Raw genomic sequence first — 21,388 nt, forward strand, 5'->3', positions numbered from 1 at the left:
GGGCTGCATGGCTGGTGTGAGGGGCATGGGGTATGTAGAAGGGCATCCAGGGGGCTGCGTGGCTGGTGTGAGGGGCATGGGGTATGTAGAGGGGCATCCAGGAGGTTGTGTGGCTGGTGTGAGGGGGCATGGGGTATGTAGAGGGGCATCCAGGGGACTGTGTGGCTGGTGTGAGTGGCATGGGGTATGTAGAGGGGCATCCAGGGGACTGCATGGCTGGTGTGAGGGGCGTGGGGTATGTAGAGCGGCATCCAGGGGGCTGCATGGCTGGTGTGAGGGGCATGGGGTATGTAGAAGGGCATCCAGGGGGCTGCGTGGCTGGTGTGAGGGGCATGGGGCATGTAGAGGGGCATCCAGGAGGTTGTGTGGCTGGTGTGAGGGGGCATGGGGTATGTAGACGGGCATCCAGGGGGCTGTGAGAGGGGTATGGGGTATGTAGATGGGCATCCAGGGGGCTGTGTGGCTGGTGTGAGGGGCATGGGGTATGTAGAGGGGCATCCAGGGGGTTGTGTGGCTGGTGTGAGGGGCATGGGGTATGTAGAGGGGCATCCAGGGGGTTGTGTGGCTGGTGTGAGGGGCATGGGGTATGTAGAGGGGCATCCAGGAGGTTGTGTGGCTGATGTGAGGGGCATGGGGTATGCAGAGGGGCATCCATGGGGCTGTGTGGCTGGTGTGAGGGGCATGGGGTATGCAGAGGGGCATCCATGGGGCTGTGTGGCTGGTGTGAGGGGCATGGGGTATGTAGACGGGCATCCAGGGGGCTGTGTGGCTGGTGTGAGGGGCATGGGGTATGTAGAGGGACATCCAGGGGGCTGTGTGAGTGGCATCGGTTATGTAGAGGGACATCCAGGGGGCTGTGTGGCTGGTGTGAGTGGCATGGGGTATGTAGAGGGGCATCCAGGGGGCTGGTGTGAGGGGCATGGGGTATGTAGAGGGACATCCATGGGGCTGTGTGGCTGGTGTGAGGAGGCATGGGGTATGTAGAGGGGCATCCAGGGGACTGCATGGCTGGTGTGAGGGGCGTGGGGTATGTAGAGCGGCATCCAAGGGGCTGCATGGCTGGTGTGAGGGGCATGGGGTATGTAGAAGGGCATCCAGGGGGCTGCGTGGCTGGTGTGAGGGGCATGGGGTATGTAGAGGGGCATCCAGGAGGTTGTGTGGCTGGTGTGAGGGGGCATGGGGTATGTAGACGGGCATCCAGGGGGCTGTGAGAGGGGTATGGGGTATGTAGAGGGGCATCAAGGGGGCTGTGTGGCTGGTGTGAGGGGCATGGGGTATGTAGAGGGGCATCCAGGGGGTTGTGTGGCTGGTGTGAGGGGCATGGGGTATGTAGAGGGGCATCCAGGGGGTTGTGTGGCTGGTGTGAGGGGCATGGGGTATGTAGAGGGGCATCCAGGGGGTTGTGTGGCTGGTGTGAGGAGGCATGGGGTATGTAGAGGGGCATCCAGGGGGCTGCGTGGCTGGTGTGAGGGGCATGGGGTATGTAGAGGGACATTCAGGGGGCTGTGTGGCTTGTGTGAGGGGGCATGGGGTATGTAGAAGGGTATCCAGGAGACTGCGTGGCTGGTGTGAGGGGCATGGTGTATGTAGAGGGGCATCCAGGGGACTGGTGTGAGGGGGCATGGGGTATGTAGAGCGGCATCCAGGGGGCTGTGTGGCTGGTGTGAGGAGGCATGGGATATCTAGAGGGGCATCCAGAGGGCTGGTGTGAGGGGGCATGGGGTGTGTAGAGAGGCATCCAGGAGGCTGCGTGGCTGGTGTGAGGAGGCTTGGGATATGTAGAGGGGCATCCAGAGGGCTGGTGTGAAGGGGCATGGGGTATGTAGAGGGGCATCCAGGAGGCTGCGTGGCTGGTGTGAGGGGGCATGGGGTATGTAGAGGGGCATCCAGGGGGCTGCGTGGCTGGTGTGAGGGGGCATGGGGAATGTAGAAGAGCATCTAGGGGGCTGTGTGGCTGGTGTGAGGGGCGGGGCCGGCGTCAGCACCTGGCGTACCCGGGCAAGTGCCGGGGCCCTGGAAAATCAGAGGGGCCCACCGCCCACTAACTGTCGGGGCCCACCGCCCACTCACTGTCGGGACTCGGGGCCCACCGCCCACTCACTGTCGGGACTCGGGGCCCACCGCCCACTCACTGTCGGGACTCGGGGCCCACCGCCCACTCACTGTCGGGACTCGGGGCCCACTGCCCACTCACTGTCGGGGCCCTGACCGCTTCCTCGGCACCTGTTCAGTGACGCAGACGCTGCTTGATTATCGGCACTCCCCCAGACATGGCCGCACGCTGTGCGGCTGTGTCTGCTAGTAATGACACGGCAGGGTCGATGGCACTGCACCTTTAATTGTGCTTGTGTCTTGCCCCTGCTGCGTCATTACTAACAGCCAGAACGCGCGGCCATGTCTGGGGGAGTGCCGGCAATCAAACACCGTCGGAGGTCCTGCACAGATGGGGGAAGCGGCCCGGACCCGACCGCAAGTGGGCCCCTCTGATGGTCCAGGGCCATGATGTCTGTGACACGCCGGGGGCCCTGCACTGCCCCATACCTGAGGAGCTGCTGGAGAGGACACTGGACCGGGGACAGGTGAGTGAGGCATCCCCAATCCCCATATTAAAAATATTTGTAATGGGTCTGTGTGAGTGCATGTATGTGAATGTCAGTGTGTATGACTGTGTATATATATATTTGTCTGTTTTATATATGTTTTTAAGAATTTGTGTAAAAATGTGTATGTCTGCGTACCGTGTGTGCGTGCATATGTCTGCGTACCGTGTGTGCGTGCATATGTCTGCGTACCGTGTGTGAGTGCATATGGCTGCGTACCGTGTGTGCGTGCATATGTCTGCGTACCGTGTGTGCGTGCATATGTCTGCGTACCGTGTGTGCGTGCATATGTCTGCGTACCGTGTGTGCGCTGTAACACACGTGCCCGGACTGACTGGCGTGTGCGTGTTTAGTGATCCCACTGGACCATGAACCGGAGAGTGCCTGGACGGGCGTAACTAAGTATCTGCCCGATCCGACCAAGGTCGCACGACGGCATACGACGCCAGTGCACCAGGGAGGAACCGAGCAGAGGGACCAGGTGCTACTCCAGGTCAGACCCTGGACACGGCTGTTGGCCCACACCGGGGAATACAGGAACAGGCAGGTTCGGCTGGCACACAGACTGGTGGCTATAGGCAGACACGGCTGGTATGCAGACGGGTGGATGCTGGCGAGCACGACTGGTATGCAGGCAGGGAGGGACTGGCTGGTACGACAGGTTAGAGCACAGAGTGGATAGGACCCAGTACAGACTGGGACTCAGGAACAGAACCGCAGATGCGGTGGACAAACACAGCAGAGTGAGGCCGCCCGGAGCGGCGAGCAAGAGCAGAGGAAGACGAGACCGCCAGGAGCGGTGAGCGAGAGTAGAGCAGGACAAGGCCGACCGGAGCGGTGAGCGAGAGTGGAGCAGGACCAGACTGCCGGAGCAGTGAGCAAAGGGTCAGAGCAGAGCGAGACTGCCGGAGCAGTGAGCAAAGGGTCAGAGCAGAGCGAGACTGCCGGAGCGGTGAGCCAAGGGTCAGAGCAGAGCGGAAACCGCAGGAGCGGTGAGCAAGGCAGAGCAGAGCGGAAACCGCAGGAGCGGTGAGCAAGGCAGAGCAGAGCGGAAACCGCAGGAGCGGTGAGCAAGGCAGAGCAGAGCGGAAACCGCAGAAGCGGTGGGCAAGGCAGAGCAGAGGGAACAGGGCTCTGTTCACACGGAACAGACAGGAAGGGAAAGGCAGAACCAGATACACACAAGATACTTGCAATGCAGTAGCGAGTGGACTCTAAACTCACAAACCGAAGTACAGCGACAACGAGTAGGAGTTAGGTGCAGGTTCAGACTCTGCAGAAAAAGGGAAGGCACGGACATAGAGAAAAACAGGAGACAGGTTAGGAGACAGTTCAGACAGGAACTGTTACTGCAACAAATACAGGAACGAGCCAAGGTAAAGCCAAGTGCTGGTTCAGACAATGCAGGAGAAAGGGAAGGTACGGGCATAGAGAAAAACAGGAAGCAGGTTAGGAGACAGTTCAGACAGGAACTGTTACTGTAGCAAGATACCGGAGTGAGTCAGGGTATGCGGCCCCCAGAGAGCAGGACGAACAGGCTAAGAGCGTGTTCACACGGGCCTGGAAATACAGCCTCCAGGAAAGGCAGAAAGACAGCTGGCTAGAGTGCACAGACAGGACACAGTTCAGACACGGGAACTGATACCGCAAGGCAGGAAACATAGACAGGACCTGGCACATCAGTGACAAGAAGCCAACTGACAGAACAAGATGCTCAGGCATGGATTCCAAGGAGGAGCGGTATTAAATACCAGGTGACAGACAGCAATAGGCTGAGGAAGCATTAGGGGTGTGTCTGCAGCAGCTACAAGAAACAGGAAGTTCAGCGAGCGTCGCCCTAAGCAGCCAAAGCAGAGCAAAGCAGACAGTATGGAAAGAAGCCAGAGTGGCAGTCTGGACTGGAAATCAAGTGCGCGCTCTTGAACAGTGGGAGATGGACCACTATGCAAGGACGCCGCCAGGTATGTTACATGCGTGCATATGTCTGCGTACCGTGTGTGCGTGCGCATGTCTGCATATGTGAAGGATGAGGTGGCAGGCTGGGCCCTGTGTGCTATATGTACATTTCTCCGCTGTATCTGTGCATCATGAATCGTGTATGTGTTAAAAGGGCCCACTGAGACTCTTTCGCCCGTGGCCCAGAAAGCCCTGGTGAGGGGCTTGGGGTATGTAGAGGGGCAACCAGGAGGCTGGTGTGAGGGGGCATGGGGTATGGCAACGGTCATCTTCCTGAGGCCGTGATGTATAGGAAAATGGCCGCCGGAGCTCCCTACATTTGTAACAATGCCTGATTAAAATAAACCTCTAGAAATTAGTTTTAGAACTGAAAGGGCATGTGAAGTAAAGTAGCATTTCTTATATGTTTTTGTATTCATGTGGACAGCTTTGTTGCTTATATCATTTACAAAAGAATACAGTCAATCATGATCAAATCCAGTGGCGTACCTGCCAACGGTAGCAGACGACGCGACTGCAATGGGGAACGTGAGCGGGGGGGAGGGGCCATAGCAGTCCAGGGGTGGACAAACCGCCGCCGGTGCAGCTGCTCCCTGCACGCGGCGTTCAGGGAGCGAACCCTGCACGCGGCGGTCAGGGAGCGAACCCTGCATGCGGCGGTCAGGGAGCGAACCCTGCATGCGGCGGTCAGGGAGCGATCCCTGCAGCTCCGCTGCTGTCAGGAGGAGAATAACAGCGGAGCTGGAGTGTTCGTCCTCTGCTTTCTCGGTAGCGTCTAGATTTGAATTGATTTCTTGAGGGGGAGGAGTGATTTCATAAAATCATGACGTCACAGGAAGAAGCGGGGCCTTCTCAGTCCAGTGGACACTGTTCCACCAGCAGCTGCAGCTGCGCAGTGCGCATTGTGCTCGGACGGGAGGACTCTGCTGAGGAGCTCGTGTTCAGCGTTGTGCTGTGAGGACTGAGGCTGATCCTGAGCTCGTCTAGTGCTGATCCGGAGTGGACTGAGGTGGGGAGAACTGACCATGTAAATAAATGCTGTGGAGGCATAAAGGGGCTGTGTGGCTGGTGTGAGGGGCATGGGGTATGTAGAGGGGCAGCCAGGGGGCTGTGTGGCTGGTGTGAGTAGGCATGGAGTATGTAGAGGGGCATCCAGGGGGCTGCGTGTCTGGTGTGAGAGGGCATGGGATATGTAGAGGGGCATCCAGGAGGATGGTGTGAGGGTCATGGGGTATGTAGAGGGGCATCCAGGGGGCTGTGTGGGTGGTGTGAGGGGCATGGGGTATGTAGTGGGACATCCAGGGGGTTGTGTAGCTGGTGTGAGGGGCATGGGGTATGTAGAGGGGCATCCAGGGGGCTGTGTGGCTGGTGTGAGGGGGCATGGGAAATGTAGAGGGGTATCCAGGGGGCTGGTGTGAGGGGGCATGGGGTATGTAGAGGGGCATCCCGGGGGCTGTGTGCGCGGTGTGAGGGGCATAGGGTATATAGTGGTTCATTCAGGGGGCTGTGTTGCTGGTGTGAGGGGCATGGGGTATGTAGAGGGGCATCCAGGGGGCTGTGTGCGTGGTGTGAGGGGCATAGGGTATATAGTGGTTCATTCAGTGGGCTGTGTTGCTGGTGTGAGGGGCATGGGGTATGTAGAGGGACATCCAGGCGGCTGTGTGGCTGGTGTGGGGGGCATGGGGTATGTAGATGGGCATCCAGGGGGCTGTGTGGGTGGTGTGAGGGGCATGGGGTATGTAGTGGGACATCCAGGGGGCTGTGTGACTGGTGTGAGTAGACATGGGATATGTAGAGGGGCATCCAGGGGGCTGTGTGACTGGTGTGAGGGCCATGGGGTATGTAGAGGGGCATCCAGGGGGCTGCGTGGCTGGTGTGAGGGGCATGTGGTATGTAGAGGGGCATCCAGGGGGCTGGTGTGCAGGGCATGGGGTATGTAGAGGGACATCCAGGGGGCTGTGTGGCTTGTGTGAGGGGGCATGGGGTATGTAGAAGGGTATCCAGGAGACTGCGTGGCTGGTTTGAGGGGCATCCAGGGGACTGGTGTGAGGGGGCATGGGGTATGTAGAGCGGCATCCAGGGGGCTGTGTGGTTGGTGTGAGGAGGCATGGGATATGTAGATGGGCATCCAGAGGGCTGGTGTGAGGAGGCATGGGGTGTGTAGAGAGGCATCCAGGAGGCTGCGTGGCTGGTGTGAGAAGGCTTGGGATATGTAGAGGGGCATCCAGAGGGCTGGTGTGAGGGGGCATGAAGTATGTAGAGGGGCATCCAGGAGGCGGCGTGGCTGGTGTGAGGGGGCATGGGGTATGTAGAGGGGCATACAGGTGGCTGCGTGGCTGGTGTGAGGGGGCATGGGGTATGTAGAGGGGCATACAGGTGGCTGCGTGGCTGGTGTGAGGGGGCATGGGGAATGTAGAAGGGCATCTAGGGGGCTGTGTGGCTGGTGTGAGGGGCAGGGCCAGCGTCAGCACCCGGCATACCCGGGCAAGTGCTGGGGCCCAGGAAAATCAGAGGGGCCCACCGCCCACTAACTGTCGGGGCCCACCGCCCACTCAGTCGGGACTCGGGGCCCACCGCCCACTCACTGTCGGACACAGGGCCCACCGCCCACTCACTGTCGGGACTCGGGGCCCACCGCCCACTCACTGTCGGACTCGGGGCCCACCGCCCACTCACTGTCGGGACTCGGGGCCCACTGCCCACTCACTGTCGGGGCCCTGACCGCTTCCTCGGCACCTGTTCAGTGACGCAGACGCTGCTTGATTATCGGCACTCCCCCAGACATGGCCGCACGCTGTGCGGCTGTGTCTGCTAGTAATGACACGGCAGGGTCGATGGCACTGCACCTTTAATTGTGCTTGTGTCTTGCCCCTGCTGCGTCATTACTAGCAGCCAGAACGCGCGGCCATGTCTGGGGGAGTGCCGGCAATCAAACACCGTCGGAGGTCCTGCACAGATGGGGGAAGCGGCCCGGACCCGACCGCAAGTGGGCCCCTCTGATGGTCCAGGGCCATGATGTCTGTGACACGCCGGGGGCCCTGCACTGCCCCATACCTGAGGAGCTGCTGGAGAGGACACTGGACCGGGGACAGGTGAGTGAGGCATCCCCAATCCCCATATTAAAAATATTTGTAATGGGTCTGTGTGAGTGCATGTATGTGAATGTCAGTGTGTATGACTGTGTATATATATATTTGTCTGTTTTATATATGTTTTTAAGAATTTGTGTAAAAATATGTGTATGTCTGCGTACCGTGTGTGCGTGCATATGTCTGCGTACCGTGTGTGCGTGCATATGTCTGCGTACCGTGTGTGCGTGCATATGTCTGCGTACCGTGTGTGCGCTGTAACACACGTGCCCGGACTGACTGGCGTGTGCGTGTTTAGTGATCCCACTGGACCATGAACCGGAGAGTGCCTGGACGGGCGTAACTAAGTATCTGCCCGATCCGACCAAGGTCGCACGACGGCATACGACGCCAGTGCACCAGGGAGGAACCGAGCAGAGGGACCAGGTGCTACTCCAGGTCAGACCCTGGACACGGCTGTTGGCCCACACCGGGGAATACAGGAACAGGCAGGTTCGGCTGGCACACAGACTGGTGGCTATAGGCAGACACGGCTGGTATGCAGACGGGTGGATGCTGGCGAGCACGACTGGTATGCAGGCAGGGAGGTACTGGCTGGTACGACAGGTTAGAGCACAGAGTGGATAGGACCCAGTACAGACTGGGACTCAGGAACAGAACCGCAGATGCGGTGGACAAACACAGCAGAGTGAGGCCGCCCGGAGCGGCGAGCAAGAGCAGAGGAAGACGAGACCGCCAGGAGCGGTGAGCGAGAGTAGAGCAGGACAAGGCCGACCGGAGCGGTGAGCGAGAGTGGAGCAGGACCAGACTGCCGGAGCAGTGAGCAAAGGGTCAGAGCAGAGCGAGACTGCCGGAGCAGTGAGCAAAGGGTCAGAGCAGAGCGAGACTGCCGGAGCGGTGAGCCAAGGGTCAGAGCAGAGCGGAAACCGCAGGAGCGGTGAGCAAGGCAGAGCAGAGCGGAAACCGCAGGAGCGGTGAGCAAGGCAGAGCAGAGCGGAAACCGCAGGAGCGGTGAGCAAGGCAGAGCAGAGCGGAAACCGCAGGAGCGGTGAGCAAGGCAGAGCAGAGCGGAAACCGCAGGAGCGGTGGGCAAGGCAGAGCAGAGGGAACAGGGCTCTGTTCACACGGAACAGACAGGAAGGGAAAGGCAGAACCAGATACACACAAGATACTTGCAATGCAGTAGCGAGTGGACTCTAAACTCACAAACCGAAGTACAGCGACAACGAGTAGGAGTTAGGTGCAGGTTCAGACTCTGCAGAAAAAGGGAAGGCACGGACATAGAGAAAAACAGGAGACAGGTTAGGAGACAGTTCAGACAGGAACTGTTACTGCAACAAATACAGGAACGAGCCAAGGTAAAGCCAAGTGCTGGTTCAGACAATGCAGGAGAAAGGGAAGGTACGGGCATAGAGAAAAACAGGAAGCAGGTTAGGAGACAGTTCAGACAGGAACTGTTACTGTAGCAAGATACCGGAGTGAGTCAGGGTATGCGGCCCCCAGAGAGCAGGACGAACAGGCTAAGAGCGTGTTCACACGGGCCTGGAAATACAGCCTCCAGGAAAGGCAGAAAGACAGCTGGCTAGAGTGCACAGACAGGACACAGTTCAGACACGGGAACTGATACCGCAAGGCAGGAAACATAGACAGGACCTGGCACATCAGTGACAAGAAGCCAACTGACAGAACAAGATGCTCAGGCATGGATTCCAAGGAGGAGCTGGATTAAATACCAGGTGACAGACAGCAATAGGCTGAGGAAGCATTAGGGGTGTGTCTGCAGCAGCTACAAGAAACAGGAAGTTCAGCGAGCGTCGCCCTAAGCAGCCAAAGCAGAGCAAAGCAGACAGTATGGAAAGAAGCCAGAGTGGCAGTCTGGACTGGAAATCAAGTGCGCGCTCTTGAACAGTGGGAGATGGACTACTATGCAAGGACGCCGCCAGGTATGTTACATGCGTGCATATGTCTGCGTACCGTGTGTGCGTGCGCATGTCTGCATATGTGAAGGATGAGGTGGCAGGCTGGGCCCTGTGTGCTATATGTATATTTCTCCGCTGTATCTGTGCATCATGAATCGTGTATGTGTTAAAAGGGCCCACTGAGACTCTTTCGCCCGTGGCCCAGAAAGCCCTGGTGAGGGGCTTGGGGTATGTAGAGGGGCAACCAGGAGGCTGGTGTGAGGGGGCATGGGGTATGGCAACGGTCATCTTCCTGAGGCCGTGATGTATAGGAAAATGGCCGCCGGAGCTCCCTACATTTGTAACAATGCCTGATTAAAATAAACCTCTAGAAATTAGTTTTAGAACTGAAAGGGCATGTGAAGTAAAGTAGCATTTCTTATATGTTTTTGTATTCATGTGGACAGCTTTGTTGCTTATATCATTTACAAAAGAATACAGTCAATCATGATCAAATCCAGTGGCGTACCTGCCAACGGTAGCAGACGACGCGACTGCAATGGGGAACGTGAGCGGGGGGGAGGGGCCATAGCAGTCCAGGGGTGGACAAACCGCCGCCGGTGCAGCTGCTCCCTGCACGCGGCGTTCAGGGAGCGAATCCTGCACGCGGCGGTCAGGGAGCGAACCCTGCACGCGGCGGTCAGGGAGCAAACCCTGCATGCGGCGGTCAGGGAGCGATCCCTGCAGCTCCGCTGCTGTCAGGAGGAGAATAACAGCGGAGCTGGAGTGTTCGTCCTCTGCTTTCTCGGTAGCGTCTAGATTTGAATTGATTTCTTGAGGGGGAGGAGTGATTTCATAAAATCATGACGTCACAGGAAGAGGCGGGGCCTTCTCAGTCCAGTGGACACTATTCCACCAGCAGCTGCAGCTGCGCAGTGCGCATTGTGCTCGGACGGGAGGACTCTGCTGAGGAGCTCGTGTTCAGCGTTGTGCTGTGAGGACTGAGGCTGATCCTGAGTTCGTCTAGTGCTGATCCGGAGTGGACTGAGGTGGGGAGAACTGACCATGTAAATAAATGCTGTGGAGGCATAAAGGGGCTGTGTGGCTGGTGTGAGGGGCATGGGGTATGTAGAGGGGCAGCCAGGGGGCTGTGTGGCTGGTGTGAGTAGGCATGGAGTATGTAGAGGGGCATCCAGGGGGCTGCGTGTCTGGTGTGAGAGGGCATGGGATATGTAGAGGGGCATCCAGGAGGATGGTGTGAGGGTCATGGGGTATGTAGAGGGGCATCCAGGGGGCTGTGTGGGTGGTGTGAGGGGCATGGGGTATGTAGTGGGACATCCAGGGGGTTGTGTAGCTGGTGTGAGGGGCATGGGGTATGTAGAGGGGCATCCAGGGGGCTGTGTGGCTGGTGTGAGGGGGCATGGGAAATGTAGAGGGGTATCCAGGGGGCTGGTGTGAGGGGGCATGGGGTATGTAGAGGGGCATCCCGGGGGCTGTGTGCGTGGTGTGAGGGGCATAGGGTATATAGTGGTTCATTCAGGGGGCTGTGTTGCTGGTGTGAGGGGCATGGGGTATGTAGAGGGGCATCCAGGGGGCTGTGTGCGTGGTGTGAGGGGCATAGGGTATATAGTGGTTCATTCAGTGGGCTGTGTTGCTGGTGTGAGGGGCATGGGGTATGTAGAGGGACATCCAGGCGGCTGTGTGGCTGGTGTGGGGGGCATGGGGTATGTAGATGGGCATCCAGGGGGCTGTGTGGGTGGTGTGAGGGGCATGGGGTATGTAGTGGGACATCCAGGGGGCTGTGTGACTGGTGTGAGTAGACATGGGATATGTAGAGGGGCATCCAGGGGGCTGTGTGACTGGTGTGAGGGCCATGGGGTATGTAGAGGGGCATCCAGGGGGCTGCGTGGCTGGTGTGAGGGGCATGTGGTATGTAGAGGGGCATCCAGGGGGCTGGTGTGCAGGGCATGGGGTATGTAGAGGGACATCCAGGGGCTGTGTGGCTTGTGTGAGGGGGCATGGGGTATGTAGAAGGGTATCCAGGAGACTGCGTGGCTGGTTTGAGGGGCATCCAGGGGACTGGTGTGAGGGGGCATGGGGTATGTAGAGCGGCATCCAGGGGGCTGTGTGGTTGGTGTGAGGAGGCATGGGATATGTAGATGGGCATCCAGAGGGCTGGTGTGAGGAGGCATGGGGTGTGTAGAGAGGCATCCAGGAGGCTGCGTGGCTGGTGTGAGAAGGCTTGGGATATGTAGAGGGGCATCCAGAGGGCTGGTGTGAGGGGGCATGAAGTATGTAGAGGGGCATCCAGGAGGCGGCGTGGCTGGTGTGAGGGGGCATGGGGTATGTAGAGGGGCATACAGGTGGCTGCGTGGCTGGTGTGAGGGGGCATGGGGTATGTAGAGGGGCATATAGGTGGCTGCGTGGCTGGTGTGAGGGGGCATGGGGAATGTAGAAGGGCATCTAGGGGGCTGTGTGGCTGGTGTGAGGGGCAGGGCCAGCGTCAGCACCCGGCATACCCGGGCAAGTGCTGGGGCCCTGGAAAATCAGAGGGGCCCACCGCCCACTAACTGTCGGGGCCCACCGCCCACTCAGTCGGGACTCGGGGCCCACCGCCCACTCACTGTCGGGACTCGGGGCCCACCGCCCACTCACTGTCGGGACTCGGGGCCCACCGCCCACTCACTGTCGGGACTCGGGGCCCACCGCCCACTCACTGTCGGACTCGGGGCCCACCGCCCACTCACTGTCGGACTCGGGGCCCACCGCCCACTCACTGTCGGGGCCCTGGACGCTTCCTCGGCACCTGTTCAGTGACGCAGACGATGCTTGATTGTCGGCACTCCCCCAGACATGGCCGCGCGCTGTGTCTGCTAGTAATGACACGGCAGGGTCGACGGCACTGCACCTTTAATTGTGCTTGTGTGTCGCCCCTGCTGCGTCATTACTAGCAGACACAGCCACACAGCGTGCGGCCATGTGTGGGGGAGTGCCGGCAATCAAACACCGTCGGAGGTCCTGCACAGATGGGGGGAGCGGCCTGGACCCGACCGCAAGTGGGCCCCTCTGATGGTCCAGGGCCATGATGTCTGTGACACGCCGGGGGCCCTGCACTGCCCCATACCTGAGGAGCTGCTGGACAGGACACTAGACCGGGAACAGGTGAGTGAGGCATCCCCAATCCCCATGTTAAAAATATTTGTAATGGGTCTGTGTGAGTGCATGTATGTGAATGTCAGTGTATATATATTTGTCTGTTTTATATATGTTTTTAAGAATTTGTGTAAAAATGTGTGTATGTCTGTATGTGTACATATCTGTGTACTGTGTGCGTGCATATGTCTGCGTACCGTGTGTGCATATGTCTGCGTACCGTGTGTGCGTGCATAGGTCTGCGTACCGTGTGTGCGTACATAGGTCTGCGTACCGTGTGTGCGTGCGCATGTCTGCGTACCGTGTGTGCATGCATATGTCTGCGTACCGTGTGTGTGTGCGCATGTCTGCGTACCGTGTGTGTGTGCGCATGTCTGCATACCGTGTGTGTGTGCGCATGTCTGCGTACCGTGTGTGCGTGCGCATGTCTGCGTACCCATGTCTGCGTACCGTGTGTGCGTGTATATGTCTGCGTACCGTGTGTGCGTGCGCATGTCTGCATACCGTGTGTGCGTGCATGTCTGCGTACCGTGTGTGCGTGCGCATGTCTGCGTACCGTGTGTGCGTGCATATGTCTGCGTACCATATGTGCGTGCATATGTCTGCATACCGTGTGTGCGTGCGCATGTCTGCGTACCGTGTGTGCGTGCGCATGTCTGCGTACCGTGTGTGCGTGCATATGTCTGCGTACCATGTGTGCGTGCATATGTCTGCATACCGTGTGTGCGTGCGCATGTCTGCGTACCATGTGTGCGTGCGCATGTCTGCATATGTGAAGGATGAGGTGGCAGGCTGGGCCCTGTGTGCTATATATATATTCCTCTACCTTATCTGTGCATCATGAATCGTGTATGTGTTAAAAGGGCCCACTGAGACTCTTTCGCCCGGGGCCCAGAAAAACCTGGAGCCGGCCCTGGTGAGGGGCTTGGGGTATGTAGAGGGGCAACCAGGAGGCTGGTGTGAGGGGGCATGGGGTATGGCAACGGTCATCTTCCTGAGGCCGTGATGTATAGGAAAATGGCCGCCGGAGCTCCCTACATTTGTAACAATGCCTTATTAAAATAAACCTCTAGAAATTAGTTTTAGAATTGAAAGGGCATGTGAAGTAAAGTAGCATTTCTTATATGTTTTTGTATTCATGTGGACAGCTTTGCTGCTTATATCATTTACAAAAGAATACAGTCAATCATGATCAAATCCAGTGGCGTACCTGCCAACGGTAGCAGACGACGCGACTGCTATGGGGAACGTGAGCGGGGGGGAGGGGCCATAGCAGTCCAGGGGTGGACAAACCGCCGCCGGTGCAGCTGCTCCCTGCACGCAGCGTTCAGGGAACGATCCCTGTAGCTCCGCTGCTGTCAGGAGGAGAATAGCAGCGGAGCTGGAGGGTTCGTCCTCTGCTTTCTCGGTAGCGTCTAGATTTGAGTTGATTTCTTGAGGGGGAGGAGTGATTTCATGAAATCATGACGTCACAGGAAGGGGCAGGGCCTTCTCAGTCCACTGGACACTATTCCACCAGCAGCTGCAGCTGCGCATTGTGCCGGGACGGGAGAACTCTGCTGAGGAGTTCGTGTTCAGCGTTGTGCTGTGAGGACTGAGGCTGAGGCTGATCCTGAGCTCGTCTAGTGCTGATCCAGAGTGGACAGAGGTGGGGAGAACTGACCATGTCAATAAATGCTGTGGAGGCATAAAGGGGCTGTGTGGCTGGTGTGAGGGGCATGGGGTATGTAGAGGGGCATCCAGGAGGATGGTGTGAGGGGGCATGGGGTATGTAGATGGGCATCCAGGGGGCTGTGTGCGTGGTGTGAGGGGCATGGGGTATGTAGCGGGACATCCAGGGGGCTGTGTGACTGGTGTGAAGGGGCATGGGATATGTAGAGGGGCATCCAGGAGGATGGTGTGAGGGGCATGGGGTATGTAGAGGGGCATCCAGAGAGCTGTGTGGGTGGTGTGAGGGGCATGGGGTATGTAGTGGGACATCCAGGGGGCTGTGTGGCTGGTGTGAGTAGGCATGGGGTATGTAGAGGGGCATCCAGGGGGCTGCGTGTCTGGTGTGAGGGGGCATGGGATATGTAGAGAGGCATCCAGGAGGATGGTGTGAGGGGCATCCAGGGGGCTGTGTGGGTGGTGTGAGGGGCATGGGGTATGTAGTGGGACATCCAGGGGGTTGTGTAGCTGGTGTGAGGGGTATGTAGAGGGGCATCCAGGGGGCTGCATGGCTGGTGTGAGGGGCATGGGGTATGTAGAGGGGCATCCAGGGGGCTGGTGTGAGAGGCATGGGGTATATAGAGGGACATCCAGGGGCCTGTGTGGCTTGTGTGAGGGGGAATGGGGTATGTAGAAGGGTATCCAGGAGACTGCGTGGCTGGTGTGAGGGGCATGGTGTATGTAGAGGGGCATCCAGGGGACTGGTGTGAGGGGGCATGGGGTGTGTAGAGAGGCATCCAGGAGGCTGCGTGGCTGGTGTGAGGAGGCTTGGGATATGTAGAGGGGCATCCAGAGGCCTGGTGTGGAGGGGCATGGGGTATGTAAAGGGGCATCCAGGAGGCGGAGTGGCTGGTGTGAGGGGGCATGGTGTATGTAGAGGGGCATCCAGGTGGCTGCGTGGCTGGTGTGAGGGGGCATGGGGAATGTAGAAGGGCATCTAGGGGGCTGTGTGGCTGGTGTGAGGGGCAGGGCCGGCGTCAGCACCCGGCGTACCCGGGAAAGTGCCGGGGCCCTGGAAAATCAGAGGGGCCCACCGCCCACTAACTGTCGGGGCCCACCGCCCACTCAGTCGGGACTCGGGGCCCACCGCCCACTCAGTCGGGACTCGGGGCCCACCGCCCACTCACTGTCGGGACACAGGGCCCACCGCCCACTCACTGTCGGGACACAGGGCCCACCGCCCACTCACTGTCGGGACTCGGGGCCCACCGCCCACTCACTGTCGGGACTCGGGGCCCACCGCCCACTCACTGTCGGGACTCGGGGCCCACCGCCCACTCACTGTCGGGGCCCTGGCCGCTTCCTCGACACCTGTTCAGTGAAGCAGACGATGCTTGTTTGTCGGCACTCCCCCAGACATGGCCGCGCGCTGTGTCTGCTAGTAATCACACGGCAGGGTCGACGGCACTGCACCTTTAATTGTGCTTGTGTGTCGCCCCTGCTGCGTCATTACTAGCAGACACAGCCACACAGCGTGCGGCCATGTGTGGGGGAGTGCCGGCAATCAAACACCGTCGGAGGTCCTGCACAGATGGGGGGAGCGGCCTGGACCCGACCGCAAGTGGGCCCCTCTGATGGTCCAGGGCCATGATGTCTGTGACACGCCGGGGGCCCTGCACTGCCCCATACCTGAGGAGCTGCTGGACAGGACACGGGATCGGGCACAGGTGAGTGAGGCATCCCCAATCCCCATATTAAAAATATTTGTAATGGGTCTGTGTGAGTGCATGTATGTGAATGTCAGTGTGTATGACTGTGTATATATATATATTTGTCTGTTTTATATATGTTTTTAAGAATTTGTGTAAAAATGTGTGTATGTCTGTATGTGTACATATCTGTGTACTGTGTGTGCGTGCATATGTCTGCGTACCGTGTGTGCGTGCGCATGTCTGCGTACCATGTGTGCGTGCGCGTGTCTGCGTACCGTGTGTGCGTGCGCGTGTCTGCGTACCGTGTGTGCGTGCGCGTGTCTGCGTACCGTGTGTGCGTGCGCGTGTCTGCGTACCGTGTGTGCGTGCGCATGTCTGCGTACCGTGTGTGCGTGCGCATGTCTGCGTACCGTGTGTGCGTGCGCATGTCTGCGTACCGTGTGTGCGTGCGCATGTCTGCGTACCGTGTGTGCGTGCGCATGTCTGCGTACCGTGTGTGCGTGCGCATGTCTGCGTACCGTGTGTGCGTGCGCATGTCTGCGTACCGTGTGTGCGTGCGCATGTCTGCGTACCGTGTGTACGTGCGCATGTCTGCGTACCGTGTGTGCGTGCGCATATGTCTGCGTACCGTGTGTGCGTGCGCATATGTCTGCGTACCGTGTGTGCATGCGCGCGCATGTCTGCGTACCTTGTGTGTGCGTGCGCATGTCTGCGTACCGTGTGTGCGTGCGCATGTCTGCGTACCGTGTGTGCGTGTGCATGTCTGCGTACAGTGTGTGCGTGCGCATGTCTGCATATGTGAAGGATGAGGTGGCAGGCTGGGCCCTGTGTGCTATATGTATATTTCTCCGCTGTATCTGTGCATCATGAATCGTGGTATGTATTAAAGGGGCCACTGAGACTCTTTCGCCCGGGGCCCAGAAAAACCTGGAGCCGGCCCTGGTGAGGGGCTTGGGGTATGTAGAGGGGCAACCAGGAGGCTGGTGTGAGGGGGCATGGGGTATGGCAACGGTCATCTTCCTGAGGCTGTGATGTATAGGAAAATGGCCGCCGGAGCTCCCTACATTTGTAACAATGCCTTATTAAAATAAACCTCTAGAAATTAGTTTTAGAATTGAAAGGGCATGTGAAGTAAAGTAGCATTTCTTATATGTTTTTGTTTTTATGTGGACAGCTTTGCTGCTTATATCATTTACAAAAGAATACAGTCAATCATGATCAAATCCAGTGGCGTACCTGCCAACGGTAGCAGACGACGCGACTGCTATGGGGAACGTGAGCGGGGGGGAGGGGCCATAGCAGTCCAGGGGTGGACAAACCGCCGCCGGTGCAGCTGCTCCCTGCACGCAGCGTTCAGGGAACGATCCCTGTAGCTCCGCTGCTGTCAGGAGGAGAATAACAGCGGAGCTGGAGGGTTCGTCCTCTGCTTTCTCGGTAGCGTCTAGATTTGAGTTGATTTCTTGAGGGGGAGGAGTGATTTCATGAAATCATGACGTCACAGGAAGGGGCAGGGCCTTCTCAGTCCACTGGACACTATTCCACCAGCAGCTGCAGCTGCGCATTGTGCCGGGACGGGAGAACTCTGCTGAGGAGTTCGTGTTCAGCGTTGTGCTGTGAGGACTGAGGCTGAGGCTGATCCTGAGCTCGTCTAGTGCTGATCCAGAGTGGACAGAGGTGGGGAGAACTGACCATGTCAATAAATGCTGTGGAGGCATAAAGGGGCTGTGTGGCTGGTGTGAGGGGCATGGGGTATGTAGAGGGGCATCCAGGAGGATGGTGTGAGGGGGCATGGGGTATGTAGATGGGCATCCAGGGGGCTGTGTGCGTGGTGTGAGGGGCATGGGGTATGTAGCGGGACATCCAGGGGGCTGTGTGACTGGTGTGAAGGGGCATGGGATATGTAGAGGGGCATCCAGGAGGATGGTGTGAGGGGCATGGGGTATGTAGAGGGGCATCCAGAGAGCTGTGTGGGTGGTGTGAGGGGCATGGGGTATGTAGTGGGACATCCAGGGGGCTGTGTGGCTGGTGTGAGTAGGCATGGGGTATGTAGAGGGGCATCCAGGGGGCTGCGTGTCTGGTGTGAGGGGGCATGGGATATGTAGAGAGGCATCCAGGAGGATGGTGTGAGGGGCATCCAGGGGGCTGTGTGGGTGGTGTGAGGGGCATGGGGTATGTAGTGGGACATCCAGGGGGTTGTGTAGCTGGTGTGAGGGGTATGTAGAGGGGCATCCAGGGGGCTGCATGGCTGGTGTGAGGGGCATGGGGTATGTAGAGGGGCATCCAGGGGGCTGGTGTGAGAGGCATGGGGTATATAGAGGGACATCCAGGGGCCTGTGTGGCTTGTGTGAGGGGGAATGGGGTATGTAGAAGGGTATCCAGGAGACTGCGTGGCTGGTGTGAGGGGCATGGTGTATGTAGAGGGGCATCCAGGGGACTGGTGTGAGGGGGCATGGGGTGTGTAGAGAGGCATCCAGGAGGCTGCGTGGCTGGTGTGAGGAGGCTTGGGATATGTAGAGGGGCATCCAGAGGCCTGGTGTGGAGGGGCATGGGGTATGTAAAGGGGCATCCAGGAGGCGGAGTGGCTGGTGTGAGGGGGCATGGTGTATGTAGAGGGGCATCCAGGTGGCTGCGTGGCTGGTGTGAGGGGGCATGGGGAATGTAGAAGGGCATCTAGGGGGCTGTGTGGCTGGTGTGAGGGGCAGGGCCGGCGTCAGCACCCGGCGTACCCGGGAAAGTGCCGGGGCCCTGGAAAATCAGAGGGGCCCACCGCCCACTAACTGTCGGGGCCCACCGCCCACTCAGTCGGGACTCGGGGCCCACCGCCCACTCAGTCGGGACTCGGGGCCCACCGCCCACTCACTGTCGGGACACAGGGCCCACCGCCCACTCACTGTCGGGACACAGGGCCCACTCACTGTCGGGACTCGGGGCCCACCGCCCACTCACTGTCGGGACTCGGGGCCCACCGCCCACTCACTGTCGGGGCCCTGGCCGCTTCCTCGACACCTGTTCAGTGAAGCAGACGATGCTTGTTTGTCGGCACTCCCCCAGACATGGCCGCGCGCTGTGTCTGCTAGTAATCACACGGCAGGGTCGACGGCACTGCACCTTTAATTGTGCTTGTGTGTCGCCCCTGCTGCGTCATTACTAGCAGACACAGCCACACAGCGTGCGGCCATGTGTGGGGGAGTGCCGGCAATCAAACACCGTCGGAGGTCCTGCACAGATGGGGGGAGCGGCCTGGACCCGACCGCAAGTGGGCCCCTCTGATGGTCCAGGGCCATGATGTCTGTGACACGCCGGGGGCCCTGCACTGCCCCATACCTGAGGAGCTGCTGGACAGGACACGGGATCGGGGACAGGTGAGTGAGGCATCCCCAATCCCCATATTAAAAATATTTGTAATGGGTCTGTGTGAGTGCATGTATGTGAATGTCAGTGTGTATGACTGTGTATATATATATATTTGTCTGTTTTATATATGTTTTTAAGAATTTGTGTAAAAATGTGTGTATGTCTGTATGTGTACATATCTGTGTACTGTGTGTGCGTGCATATGTCTGCGTACCGTGTGTGCGTGCGCATGTCTGCGTACCATGTGTGCGTGCGCGTGTCTGCGTACCGTGTGTGCGTGCGCGTGTCTGCGTACCGTGTGTGCGTGCGCGTGTCTGCGTACCGTGTGTGCGTGCGCGTGTCTGCGTACCGTGTGTGCGTGCGCATGTCTGCGTACCGTGTGTGCGTGCGCATGTCTGCGTACCGTGTGTGCGTGCGCATGTCTGCGTACCGTGTGTGCGTGCGCATGTCTGCGTACCGTGTGTGCGTGCGCATGTCTGCGTACCGTGTGTGCGTGCGCATGTCTGCGTACCGTGTGTGCGTGCGCATGTCTGCGTACCGTGTGTACGTGCGCATGTCTGCGTACCGTGTGTGCGTGCGCATATGTCTGCGTACCGTGTGTGCGTGCGCATATGTCTGCGTACCGTGTGTGCATGCGCGCGCATGTCTGCGTACCTTGTGTGTGCGTGCGCATGTCTGCGTACCGTGTGTGCGTGCGCATGTCTGCGTACCGTGTGTGCGTGTGCATGTCTGCGTACAGTGTGTGCGTGCGCATGTCTGCATATGTGAAGGATGAGGTGGCAGGCTGGGCCCTGTGTGCTATATGTATATTTCTCCGCTGTATCTGTGCATCATGAATCGTGGTATGTATTAAAGGGGCCACTGAGACTCTTTCGCCCGGGGCCCAGAAAAACCTGGAGCCGGCCCTGGTGAGGGGCTTGGGGTATGTAGAGGGGCAACCAGGAGGCTGGTGTGAGGGGGCATGGGGTATGGCAACGGTCATCTTCCTGAGGCTGTGATGTATAGGAAAATGGCCGCCGGAGCTCCCTACATTTGTAACAATGCCTTATTAAAATAAACCTCTAGAAATTAGTTTTAGAATTGAAAGGGCATGTGAAGTAAAGTAGCATTTCTTATATGTTTTTGTTTTTATGTGGACAGCTTTGCTGCTTATATCATTTACAAAAGAATACAGTCAATCATGATCAAATCCAGTGGCGTACCTGCCAACGGTAGCAGACGACGCGACTGCTATGGGGAACGTGAGCGGGGGGGAGGGGCCATAGCAGTCCAGGGGTGGACAAACCGCCGCCGGTGCAGCTGCTCCCTGCACGCAGCGTTCAGGGAACGATCCCTGTAGCTCCGCTGCTGTCAGGAGGAGAATAACAGCGGAGCTGGAGGGTTCGTCCTCTGCTTTCTCGGTAGCGTCTAGATTTGAGTTGATTTCTTGAGGGGGAGGAGTGATTTCATGAAATCATGACGTCACAGGAAGGGGCAGGGCCTTCTCAGTCCACTGGACACTATTCCACCAGCAGCTGCAGCTGCGCATTGTGCCGGGACGGGAGAACTCTGCTGAGGAGTTCGTGTTCAGCGTTGTGCTGTGAGGACTGAGGCTGAGGCTGATCCTGAGCTCGTCTAGTGCTGATCCAGAGTGGACAGAGGTGGGGAGAACTGACCATGTCAATAAATGCTGTGGAGGCATAAAGGGGCTGTGTGGCTGGTGTGAGGGGCATGGGGTATGTAGAGGGGCATCCAGGAGGATGGTGTGAGGGGGCATGGGGTATGTAGATGGGCATCCAGGGGGCTGTGTGCGTGGTGTGAGGGGCATGGGGTATGTAGCGGGACATCCAGGGGGCTGTGTGACTGGTGTGAAGGGGCATGGGATATGTAGAGGGGCATCCAGGAGGATGGTGTGAGGGGCATGGGGTATGTAGAGGGGCATCCAGAGAGCTGTGTGGGTGGTGTGAGGGGCATGGGGTATGTAGTGGGACATCCAGGGG

Source organism: Phyllobates terribilis, unplaced genomic scaffold (genome assembly GCF_046119375.1).
Source record: "Phyllobates terribilis strain yellow unplaced genomic scaffold, ASM4611937v1 Scaffold_1__5_contigs__length_1240528914, whole genome shotgun sequence".
Classification (NCBI taxonomy): Eukaryota; Metazoa; Chordata; class Amphibia; order Anura; family Dendrobatidae; genus Phyllobates; species Phyllobates terribilis.